The following is a 12,758-nucleotide window of genomic DNA, read 5'->3' as shown; positions in this document are numbered from 1 at the left end:
GTGTCTCTTCTTCTTGTAAGAAAACCATTCCTATTGGATTAGGACCCTATCCCTATGACCTCCATTAACCTTAGTTACTTGTTTAAAGGGTGCATCTGAAAATACAGTCACATTGAGAATTAAGCTTCAACTTGGAAGGAATGTGTTCAGTCCGTAACATTCTGCTCTCTGACACCCCCGCAGATTCATGTCCTTCAGGGGCATAATAATTCATCCCATCCCAACAGCCCCCCAAATCTTAACCCATTCCAGTATCAGCTCCAAGTCCAAAGTCTTATCTACATATCATCTAAATCTTGTACGGGTAAGACGTTATGTATGACTGATCCTGAGGCAAAACTCCTTACTCGCTGTGAATCTATGGGACAAGACAAGTTATGTGCTTCCAAAATACAGTGGTAGAACCAACACGGGATTAGCAATCGCATTCCAAAAGGAAGATGTCAGAAAGAAGAAAGGGGGAATAGTTTCAAGTTCCAAACCTAACAAGGCATATTCCATTAAATATTAAGATTCGAGAATAATCCTCTTCGGCTTTATGCTCCACCCTCCAAGTCCATGTGGGCAGCAGCCCCACCTTCCAATCTCACTGGGGCAGAGGTCATACCTCTTCAGCACTTGATGAAGAATCTACCCCTTTGGCCATGGGTGGTAGCCTTGCCTCTAAGACCCTGAGCTAATATCTGAATCACCTTCAGAGTCATTCTTTCCTTTTCTTGAAGGACAAGGAGTGTTCACACCTGGGTAGTGGAGAGCTCTATTCTCTTGCCCTGTAAAATCCCAGAAATCCAAAAGCTCTCCGTTATTTCATTCAGCCTAGGTTCCCTTTTCAAATCAGTAGTCACTGTCTGTGCTGTTATAAGCCTTTCTATTCCTGAGGTCTGATGGGATGGCTGATACAATCCACAGATAATCCCTTCTTGAAGTGATTTTCTAGTCACAACTTGCTGTTGTCTCTAAAATATGCTTTCTCATTTTTCACAGTGTGGATAGCTGAGAATTTTCCAAATATTTAAGCTTGGTTCTTTTTTTTTTTTTTTCTTAAGCTTGGTTCTTTTGTACTTAATTATTCCTTCTTCAATCCATCTCTCTCCTCTCACATTTTACTACAAGCAGTATATACTATATACTATAACACACTGTTCTCTTTCATATCTCCATGACTTTGCTCATCCTGTTTTCCTACAATACATAATGTTAAGAAATAAGAGGTCTCAGGAAGAAACTGAACCACTAAATAAGGACTTTCCAATAGCAGGACACTGTGATCTGTCATATTTATGTACGGCCAACTTCTATTTAAAGTCAACAAACTTTTTTTTTTTTCATTACTTTCCTATGCTTATCTAATTTCAACAAATTCTATCTGTGTAACTGTATATCCCTTTCCCAGTTGCCTGGGAACACATGTGGTTCAGAAAGTGTGATCATGGGGTAAGTGAGGAGGAGTGCCTTATGATCTGCAGCTAGGATGCTATTAAAGACTCTAAGATGCTGAGATGAAGAAATGATCATTTTCTCTTCCCTCTGTTGGGACCTTCCTCAAAGACCTACTACTATCCCAGTTGTGCTGGAGGTTGGTGTCATTGTTCACAAACTGGCTTTCCAGGTACCAACTTCCTATTACAAAGCCTCTGTTTTCCAGAATGCAAAAGACCTTCCCACATCTGCTTATATCATTTTCTTTCATTCCCCTGGGCTGCCATGCTTTTTCATATAATTGACCATGGGTTTAAAGCTCCTTAAAAGTATCTCCTTTGCCTGCAAGGACCCATACTTCTAGCCCCAGATTAAATGGCATCTATTCTATGGAGTCTTCCCTGATATCTCTAGGCAGAGGTAATTACTCCCCCAACTATGCCATCAGAGAATTATAACTGTGATAATATAATTACTTATTACTTTACAGGTTTGCTTCTCTCACATGTTAAATCTTCAGAGCAAAGGTTCTATCTTACTCATTTCTCTGTCTTCAAGGCTAAATGCAGTATCTGGTATATAGAAGATACTTAATAAACTTGTGGGGGATGAATGAATAAAGGACTCCAGTGCATTTCTATCTCTACCCTTCTGAATTCTTTCTGAGCTAAAAGCTGAGATTTACCTTTCTTAAGACCTGCGGTCTTCTACAATCCAATCTAGATTCAGAAATAAAATAAATAGAACAGGGGGTACCTGGGTGGCTCAGATGGTGAAGCATCTGCCTTCGGCTCAGGTCATGATCCCAAGACTCTGGGATGGAGTCCCTCATCTGGCTCCTTTCCGTGGGGAGCTTGCTTCTCCCTCTGCCTGTTTTATATGCCACTTCCCCTGCTTGTGTGCTTGCTCTCCTCTCTCAATCTCTCTTTCTCTGACAAATAAATAAATAAAATCTTTTAAAAAAATAGATACACCAACTTCTCCTTTAGTCTTTGTAAGAATTAAGCTGTATTGGGCGCCTGGGTGGCTCAGTGGGTTAAGCCGCTGCCTTCGGCTCAGGTCATGATCTCAGGGTCCTGGGATCGAGTCCCACATCGGGCTCTCTGCTTAGCAGGGAGCCTGCTTCCCTCTCTCTCTCTCTCTGCCTGCCTCTCTATCTACTTGTGATCTCTGTCTGTCAAATAAATAAATAAAATATTAAAAAAAAAAAACATCAGAACAAAGGAATGTCTCCAATTTAACAAAACCGAATGCTTTGATCCTTGTGATTTATTATTAAAAAAAAAAAAAGAATTAAGCTGTATTAATGGGGCCCAGCATTGTTTGTGACTGTTTCAGTTGTCGATAACTACAAAACTAATCAGCATTCTTCACTCCGCATGAGTAGATCAGTAGAATTATAAAAATCATTAGTGAAGTACTATTTTACGTTTTATAATTTCTCCATTCCCTGTGTCTGCCTATAATTTTAGTCATCTTCTTCCGCTCTATACAGTTACTGACGACTGCAGTTTCAAAGTCTTACATGATCCTGGTTAGCTATTTGCCCACTATAATTTGTCCTTCCCGGTCACATAAGTAGGCTATTTTTCCTGGCCTCCACTGTACTGGTGAGTTCTGGCCAATGAAACATGAGTGAAAGTGTGGTCTACCACTTCTGAGCCTGGTGCACAAAAACCCCTACGTGTTTCCTTTGTCATCTCCCCCTCTACCAGCTAAATGAAATGAAACAGGATGATCTCGAAAGTCACATTTTTAAAACAGCAAGCCACGAAATGGAAGGGCACCAGATCTTTGACTATCTACTTAAGCAATAGTTGGCCATGTACCAGCCACCTTAATTTTGACTTTAAATGACAAAGAAATAAATTTTTCTGGTGCTTCAACTATTACATATCTTGGGGTTTGTTTGTCATTGAAGCTAGTATTATCTAACAGTTGTTTTATTTTGGATATATGCCATGACATTTAACAAGACTGCAGTGGCTAATGAAATCATAAAACGGGTCCGAAGACTTTGCGTATGTACATGTGCAACTAATCAGAATGAGGAAGGCGGATTTGTAAGACTCTGGCTAGGGGCTGCTATAACTATGAATGATTGCTGACAGACCTTCCATTTACTGCAGATTACCCCTATTTAACAGGCAGCTCTCATGCAGCTCGTGCTCCTGCTGTTTGCAAAACTTACTTTGAATATACAATGCCAATTATAGGGACTGCACATGTCAAGGTTTTGACAGGTGTCTAGAGAGTTATACAATTAATTTTATTTATGCACTTCCCGCTTTAAATGCCCCTGAAAAGAAGAAAATTGACTAATGCATCCTAAAAGGAACACTCATATTTACCTCTTCACCCCAAATTATCGCCACTCTTCCTCCCCACAAAAAAGAGAGAGAAGGGGAGGGTGGGAGGAGAAAAGAAAGTGAAAGAAAAAAATACAGCTGAAGGGAAATAAGCTGATTCAGTAAAGTGGCAAAATCCTCTTGAAAGTTTTCAAGCTAGTCATTAGCTGCAAAAGCTATTTAAAAAAAAAAAAAAATCTTAGAGACTGTGACCAGTGCCAGAGAGGGCTGAGAGGCCTGACACTTCTTTTGAATTCTCAGACAGCAGGGTATTTATCAGGATTTAGATATACAGATTTAATTATGCTGCAATTACATTTTACTGTCGTTCCTCAAAACTGAGAAGAAACAGGCTTTCCTCTTACTCCTTTCTCAGTGATTGTGTGATATAGCTTGGAGCGACATATAATGACAATACCACAAGTGCCTCCTTGGCATTCACACGATAATGATACTACGCAATTAAATCATCTAATACTGTGTGATAAGCCCAGCCAAGATAAAGTAAGCTCACTAAATCAGAAAATAAATCTTCAAAATTAGACAAATGCTTACACATAGAATAGTGTAATTACTCTCACGTTCTCAAGAAAGATCTAAACCTCTTATACTGCTTTTTACAGTAGGATAAAACTTTCATTCATTTATTCACTCATTTGATACATATGTCTTGAAACCTCTTATATGCATCAGTTTTTTTAAACTCAGATAAAAGAAGTGGCCTATGAATTACCTATTAATTTGTTCAATGAAAAAAACTGTGGGAAATAAACAAAAGAATAATAGCATTATAAAATACTTGGGTAATATTTATCTTCTAAGGTTGCTATTCACATTTGAATTATCCCAAAGGCAAATATCCAATAACATCAAGAATAAACCCAAAAATGCTTGGAGGTAGGGAGTGATGGAGACCTGGGGATATGTCTCCTTCTACCCTCCCTCAGCAGCTCCTCAGAAAAGCAACTACACTTGGGAGGAGGTCTTCAAATATATTTTTCTTTGAAATAACTTGGAAAACACACACACAAACACACACACACACACACACTCATTTGAAAAGTTGACATCAAACACAAATTTATCATATGTTTGTATACCTCCAGAGCATGTAGTTTCTGGGTTATTACATACTTGATACACACTATAAATATATATTCTTTAAATCCATAAAACCTTGAGTATATAGCTATTTGAAGCTTCCATCTTCAAGAGGGAATCTGAAAGAATGTATGGTGGGTGAACAGAAGGCTGATCAAGTGGTAGACAACAGGTGGGTTAGGACAATAGTATTGCACCGATTTTCCACCTGAATGAAATCAGATGTTCCTCCTTAGTTTCCTGAACCATTACTTTTGCTTTCCTGGAACTGTCCCTCTCGGGGCTACCCTTTATTCTTGGATCTTCCTTTGGTTGATTATCTTTGAGGTGTTTCCTTCTACGAAGGCCTACCCTGGGAAGTAATGCCAAGAGGGAGATGCTTGCCTTTGTTTTGCAAAGTGAAAGAGGGGCATTTGTGAAGGGGAGGTGGGAAGCAGGACTGGCACTCCAAAGGTGGAATCTCATTTGGACCACTTTTAGGAAAGAGTCCATATGGAAGATCAAGATTTGGAAGTTGTTTCCTTGCAAAACATCTGAATTTGTATATCATCTCTGCCACCTAAGTTAGAGTATGACTATAACTGAGAAGCAAGCACTGAGAAGCAAGGGGAAGAGTGTTGAGGGGGTGGAGGGAGAGTACCAACTTGTGGATAGCACTCAATTACAAAAATAGCCAAAACCCAGAGAACTCTGCAGCAAGAATGCTGACTGCCTGGGCTAGGACTTCAGAAGTACCTGGGGATGGGTTCTCGCCCCTATTCTGCTAGTGCCATGGCACTAGCTGTGCCATGATGGAAAACATCATTTAATCTGTCTGAGACTGTCTCCTCATATTTCCACATTCAAATGAAGTAGAATCTCCATGAAACATTTTTTGATCTTAGCCCCTTCTTCTTCTTCCAACAAAACTGAGCAATCTTCTCTCCTGCTCTCTACGCCTAAGACTTAAGTTTTATATTATAACACTTAAAAGGTAGTTTGCCTGAAATTTAAGTTGTATAATGTTACACTTAAAAGCTGTTGTGGTGTGTGTGTGTGTGTGTGTGTGTGTGTGTGTGTGTGTGTGTGTTTTGTTTGCTTTTTGTTTGTTTTTACTTATTTTGTTGATCTTCCCTCTCAGAAAGCAAGCAACTGGCTTCAACTTCCCTTTGCCTGAAACACAATGCATGAAACAAGAGCTAAGAAAATGTTGGCCAAGTGAGTTACTAGAATACAGTCATTATACCTAATGACTCAGCAGTTTAGGGGGATTAAATGAGATACTGTATGTAGACCATGGAGTTGAAAGTACTAGCAAGTATGTTCAAAAACAGAAGCAGCATCAAGGGAGTGATAAAGAGAATAATAAAATACTGGATATTTTAAGTATGAGGCATATACTAAGCATGCCCTCTGCTAGTCAGAAGGCACACAGACTCTAGTATTAAGGGGTAAGATAGGGGCACCTGAGTGGCTCAGGCAGTTAAAGGTCTGCCTTCAACCCAGGTCATGATCCCAGGGTCCTGGGATCAAGCCCCACATCAGGGCATTGGGCTCCTTGCTCAGCGGGGAGTCTGCTTCTCCCTCTGCCTGCAGCTCGCTCCCTCTCCTTATACTTTCACTCCCTTTCTCTCTGTAAATAAATAAAATCTTTTAAAAAGAGGTGGGGGGTAGTGTGTAAACCTGGCGATTCACAGACCTGTACTCCTGGGGCTAATAACACATTATATGTTAATAAAAAAAGGAGGGGGGCAAGATAAAGATCCAAGGGATCTCAGGCAGGGTCCTTGAGTGCCAATACAAACAGTCCTTGTAGGGAGCATGTAGGGAGCATTCTCTGTAGCAAAATTGTAACTGAATAATAACTCAAGACTAGATTATGGAGCTAGGAGAACACTGCCTCCGTAAGACAGAGAGGCATTCTTTGGCTACTAGGGAAGTAACTATAGATTTAAAATGTTCTCTAAAATAAAGATCCAAGGAGACATACTAAATGTGAAAAAATAAAATTTAGTTTTGTCCTGCATGCAAATGAGGATAGACCGGAGGAGGTGTTAGGTGAAAGGCCAGGGACGATGAAGAAAATCTTACAGGTTGTGTGGATTTGGACACTGTTACCTATGTATCAGAAATCTAAGAAGTCCTTTTCATGTAGTCTGTAGCTAAGTTTTATTTGGGTAGCCTGACGTGTTTTTTAAAAAGTTTACTCTGAATGTTTCTAAGCAGAGCCAGGACCTGAAGGTCTACTCAGGATTCATTATTCTTATGGTCTCACACCTGCCTTCTTCACACTGTGAATGCATGAAAGATAGATGCCATAGCAAGGAGAGTTAAAACAGTAACACATTTATGTATTGTTCTAGTATATGTGCTGCCGAAGCGAGCACTATGTATTGTTCTAGAAGAGGATCAATGGAAAGAACAACAGGGCTGGAGGAAGGTGGTCAGAACAGAATAAAATGGGCAAGATGAGATGGTTCAAAGTCCAGATACACAATATGTGGCTACCTACGACAGTGTTCTTCATGTAGGGTCCTGTGCTTCTTTTCAGACTATGATTGACTTCCCAAAGGAGTCACAGTATGCTGAGCATTCAGTGGGTAACACATTTGCAGAAGAACGCATCGATTCCTTAGGATGTTTATCCCACCATGTATAATGGCTCGATGGCAATGGCTAAACAAGTGAAGCTTATTTATCTTTCACAACATTCAGTGTAGAAACAATCCTGGACCGTTCTGCTCTATAAATTAAGCCAGGAAGCCAGACTCCTCCTTTGTTGTTCTACCACCTTCATATAGTTGTCCTGGTTGGTAAGATACAAGATGTTCAGCAGAATATCCCATTCCACATTCAATTTCCAAGTTCCCAGAGGAAGAAAGAAGAAGATGCATATCCGCCCCATAAGGATATGACCAAGAAATAGCAGATACTATTGTACTTCATATTACATTGGCTAGAACTTATACACAAACAGCCAAACCTAGGTACAAAGGAGAGCAGAAACTTCATTCATAGGGACATTATATGCCCAGCTATCAAACTGGGGGGAAAAATCTCTCATAGTCATTTGAACTGAGAAAGGGTATTCAAACACTCGGCAGAATTAATGAAAACCAACAAGCACATTGGTGAAAAACAACAAGAATTTGCAGAAGATAAGTGACTTTTTTTCAGAGAATTTCTGAGTAGCTTACAGAGCAGATGAAATAAGCCCACTCCACTGATGCCTTTCAAAGTCTAACTCAGCAGGTGAGGGTGAATTAAGTGTTAGGAAGCTTACGCAAAACAAATGCAGGCTGATTGTTCCCATATGTGCTTATGTTGTTGGCTGCCATAAAACAAAACCTCTCATGACTGAAAAATTGAATTATCCTAGGATTACGAAGCAGCTGTCATAGTTGCACACTGACATGGTGCCAAGATTGAGACCTGGCCCTATCATTTCCTAACTTCAGAACTTGATGTGACAGTACCTTCTATAACCCTCTTTTTATTAATCTGCAGAATGGGGATATTAACTGAGAAGGACCAGAATTAAGATTTGATAAACTAATGCATTATGAAAGCCACTGGTTTTTAGAAGGTTTTCAATAAGTATCAGCCAAATCAGAACCCCAGCTGTTATGTACTAAGACAATATTTTATGTATTTAACCCTATATTTTTTAAACCTTTATGTATGTAACCCTTATTTGTTCTATCAACTTATATGTTCATGGAATCCACCCTACTGGCAAATTAAGTGCAGGGAATCATTTCTTTCTTTCTTTCTTTCTTTCTTTTTTTAATATTTTATTTATTTACTTATTTATTTATTTGACAGAGACACAGAGAGAGAGAGATCGCAAGTAGGCAGAGAAGCAGGCATACAGAGCGGGAGAAGCAGGCTCCCCGCCAAGCACAGAGCCTGATGTGGGGCTCAATCCCAGGACCCTGGGATCATGACCTGAGCCAAAGGCAGAGGCTTAACCCACTGAGCCACCCAGGTGCCCTAGAGAATCATTTCTGAAGCTCAACTGTTTCTTAGTTACTGTCATAACTGTTTCTGAAGTTATTCAATTTGACCTACAACAATAATACTTCAGAATTAGGATGTATGAAACTTAAAGCTTCAAGGAAGAAAATTACTAAGCCTCAGTTAACAGCAAAATATGGGTTTTAGGACTCAACCCCATCGTGTTCTATGGAAGTAAGATCCTGACAACAACCTCCTGTTCCTTACTTATTTAATAAGCTCTCCAGGTTATTGTGAACACTTTAGAGCTTGAGAACAAACGGCCTAGAAATGTAACTATGAACAGGCTTATGAACAAGCCCAAGGTAAAAGTCTTGTTTTCCTTGGCCTGATAATTAGTGAATAGATGCTAGTGAATAAACCTACATATCTCACTACCATGTAAGCTCATCAGTGATGTTCCAAGCAGTGGGTGACGTACACATATTCTCTGTGATCCTTAAATGCCTGCAGTCTAACTGTTACAATCCTCACATTACTATGAGAATACTGAGGTTAAAAGAGGATAATAACTCACTATCTTAGAGTGAGTAAGACATGAAGCAAATATAGGGTTATTTCAGAGCATAAGCACTGGGAAATGAGGCCATATGTAACAAAAACACTGTCCCTAAGAAACAACAAAAATCTTTTGACCCCGGTCAAAACCGGATGTAAAGTGGAAACTTGGGATTGTTTGTTTAGGAGCTTCTGTCCAAAAAAACTCCTGAATGGAGAAGTAATGCCGCGTAGGAGGGATGTGGACAATTTTGCAGGTGTTTTCAGAATGCAGACTAATCAAAAATATTTTAAGACTGGCCTAGATTCCCTTCCCACGGTGTTGTGGGGGGAGCCCTTGTCTGTTTATGCTGGGGATTCTGGCCTCATATCTTCATTGCATTCTCTAATTTTACAGGCTTTTACTGCACCATCAAAAAGTGAAAACACATGGGGACTTGAGGATGGCTGAAGGCTGCTTCTCAGAAGCTCACACTGAAAATTGGCTTTTTTCCCCCCATTTCACAACACAGAGTTAAAATGTAATCTTCAACTGCAGGCATGGTATCTGCTCCCACCGAAATGCTGCTGATTATTACCAATAGAGAAGCAAGACTCAGTAAGCAAGAAGGCCACCCAGAGAATGCTTTACAGCCTCCCAGGGTGTCAGTCATTGTTGAATAACCCAAGCAAATCTAACTCACAGGGACACACTAGTTAACTGGTTTGCAATCACCAGAGGAAATTTGTTTGAAAATGTTCAGGTAGGATAGTTAGGTCAACTAAGTCTAATGGTTCTTTTGAGCCTCTAGAACACAAGAGCCTGCATTCTGCCATTTGTAAGTGAATGCATTTAATTGTACTGGAATTCTTGAGTTTTCAATCAGCAATCTGCAACTGCCCCAAATAAATGCCTTCTACACAAATAAAATAGGCTTGAGCCTAAATTTATGTAATGTTGAATGGAAAGAATATTTCATATAAACATTTCTTTAATTACAAATCTTTATGCATAGGTCTTTGATAAGGCTTCTATTTATTGAATATACATCCTGTGCCAGGCAGAATTGTAGATGCTTTCCATATATTATGTCTTATTTCCATGGACTCTTACAACAACCTCATGATATAAGTAAAAAATGGGGAAATGAGACTCAGGTTATTCAAGTTGTAGGCCAGTTAGGTATAAAGAAAGAATTAGTACTAGTTCCATGAAACTATGTCATCAGCCATGACAGGTATTTGTATAGGGGAAGCCTGCCACAAATTCTCATTTTACAGCAAAGGTGAAGGGGAAAATTACAGCACACATTTTCCTGGGTCAGTTTTTCTGTAACTTTCAATTTCTCTGAAACACCATCATCGATATAACTACTCAACGACTTACAGAAATCTTTCACTTTTCAAGAGTAGTAAAAATATAAAGGAAATTCCTTCACATCGGTTTTCTATCTGAGGGAAGACAATTACAACTCTTTCTTAAATTACATTTTAAAACTTGAGGGTCTTTTCCTCAACCCACATTACTTCTTTGGCTCCTCACCTAACAGAAAGGCTAGGGGCAGCACGGCAGGAGAAAGTAACTCTTGTGCCATTTTCTAGCGGCGTGACCTGGGACAAGGTTTTACTTTCTCTGTACTTCCATCTTCCACATCTGTACTGCGAGGGCAATAATACCTATTCCTGGGGCTGCCGTGCTGACATATTGACTAATGTAAATACGGCATGTATACAAAGTGAGAAATTAATGATAACAAATTTGAGTTTCATATTGTATCCCACTCCTCTAAGGAACCAGAGAATGATTATTGCATGCAAAATAATACAAAAAAAAAAAAAAAAAGAGAGAGAGAGAGAGAGAAAGAGAGTTGTTTTTGAATCTCAAACTTGTGCACTTGGGTAATAAACCTTCATCATTTTTTTTCATAATTTTTTATTTACACATCATACACACAAACACATACACATGCAAGCACATTCCTCATCACATTCTCCAAAGGCCAACATATTAAGAATCACTGCATCTTACCAGAACATGAAGCAATTTCAGCACGGATTTTCCAGCTTCATTTGGGATACTTCACATACAGGACGTCTACATCTTGAAACCATTTCCAACAGATTCCCTAAATGAAATGAAACAAAAACTCTTGGGAATATAGAAGAAAATTTAACTCCTTCCAACAGTACTCATTTCAAATTCCTCATCTTAGTTTCCATCCGACTGCTTTTGTTCTAATTCTCAAAACAAAACAAAACAAAAAAAATAACCACACACCAAAAACCCCACATAGTATTTCCAGGCTGCAGAGCCACATTCCCACCTGATGTATCCATCCTTGATGACACTATTGCTTGTATTTTCAGATAATGAATTTCATTTTATTTGTTTTTGTAAGCCAATGGGCATTTTAAAATAGATATTAGAAAATAATAATAAGGGTATAAGACCATTTCCACATCAAATGAGTGTTTTCTGTCATCTGTTTCAAAATCAATGATCTAATTACCAGTATATAATAGGTAGATGAAAGTCTGAGAGTCAACAAGTTGTAGCAAGTGTTTCAGAGAAAGAAAAATAAATTGAATATTAGACCTTTTTTCTTTAGGATGCTTGTAGATGTCCTTCTACATAAAGCCATCATATGATTTTGAAACATATTTATTCATTGCCTTTAATCACTTTAATTATTATGAAAAATGTATACTTTCATATATATAATCATTATATACATATTTATATATAGGCTTGACACTTTTGCAAACTAAAACCTCATTCATAAATTTCCCAGGTGCACTCTCTTGCAAAAATTTCGCAGTTTTAATGGTTGTTATTCTTAGCTTTTTCTCTCACTCTCTTTCTCTTTCTGTCTCTCTTTCTCTCACACACACACACACCTTAGAAGTTAAATTTATTGCAAAAAATTATACTGCAATCACATAGAATACAATGAAATCACATTTATTCATCAGCCCAACTCTATCCCTTTAATAGCTATGTTGGTTTCATTACAATAGAATCCTCCACAAAAAAGTTAAATAAAATCTTGGTTATGCAAATCACACTAACGAAAACACTGAAAACCTGATTGTGTGAACATCTCAAGCTTAAGGAGGCATGTCAGAATGATCAATTTTAAATTAGTCACTTTAGAACACATTCTGTTGCTTCACTCTCCTGGCGGCTTCCCGGATTTCTATTTCTGCAAAAACAGTAATTACAATTGTACTGGATGGCACAAGTGAGTCTCTCTTCCCGAAAACTAGATATGAAAATGAGTCCGCTGGGTTCACCAAACAATACTGACATCTCAAGTCCCCTTAATAGGTTCACTTCAGGTACAGACTTTAAACAAAGAGGGCTGCTCCAATCAGTCCAGGCAAGAGTTCTATCTGGTTTTTGTTGTTGTTGTTGTT

At 38.8% G+C, this 12,758-nt stretch overlaps 1 protein-coding gene across 1 annotated transcript in view; it reads right to left on the bottom strand.

Moving 5' to 3' along the window:
• Positions 1-12,758, bottom strand: part of LINGO2 (leucine rich repeat and Ig domain containing 2) — a 1,225,184-nt gene that overhangs the window by 965,006 nt on the left and 247,420 nt on the right. The window contains exon 2 of the mRNA XM_046023596.1: positions 11,371-11,467. The gene's annotated coding sequence lies outside the window, so the exon portion shown is untranslated. The remainder of the gene's footprint in view (positions 1-11,370; positions 11,468-12,758) is intronic.

Source organism: Meles meles, chromosome 11 (assembly GCF_922984935.1).
Source record: "Meles meles chromosome 11, mMelMel3.1 paternal haplotype, whole genome shotgun sequence".
In the NCBI taxonomy this organism is placed as follows: domain Eukaryota; kingdom Metazoa; phylum Chordata; class Mammalia; order Carnivora; family Mustelidae; genus Meles; species Meles meles.
This window is presented reverse-complemented; position numbering and strand designations above follow the sequence as displayed.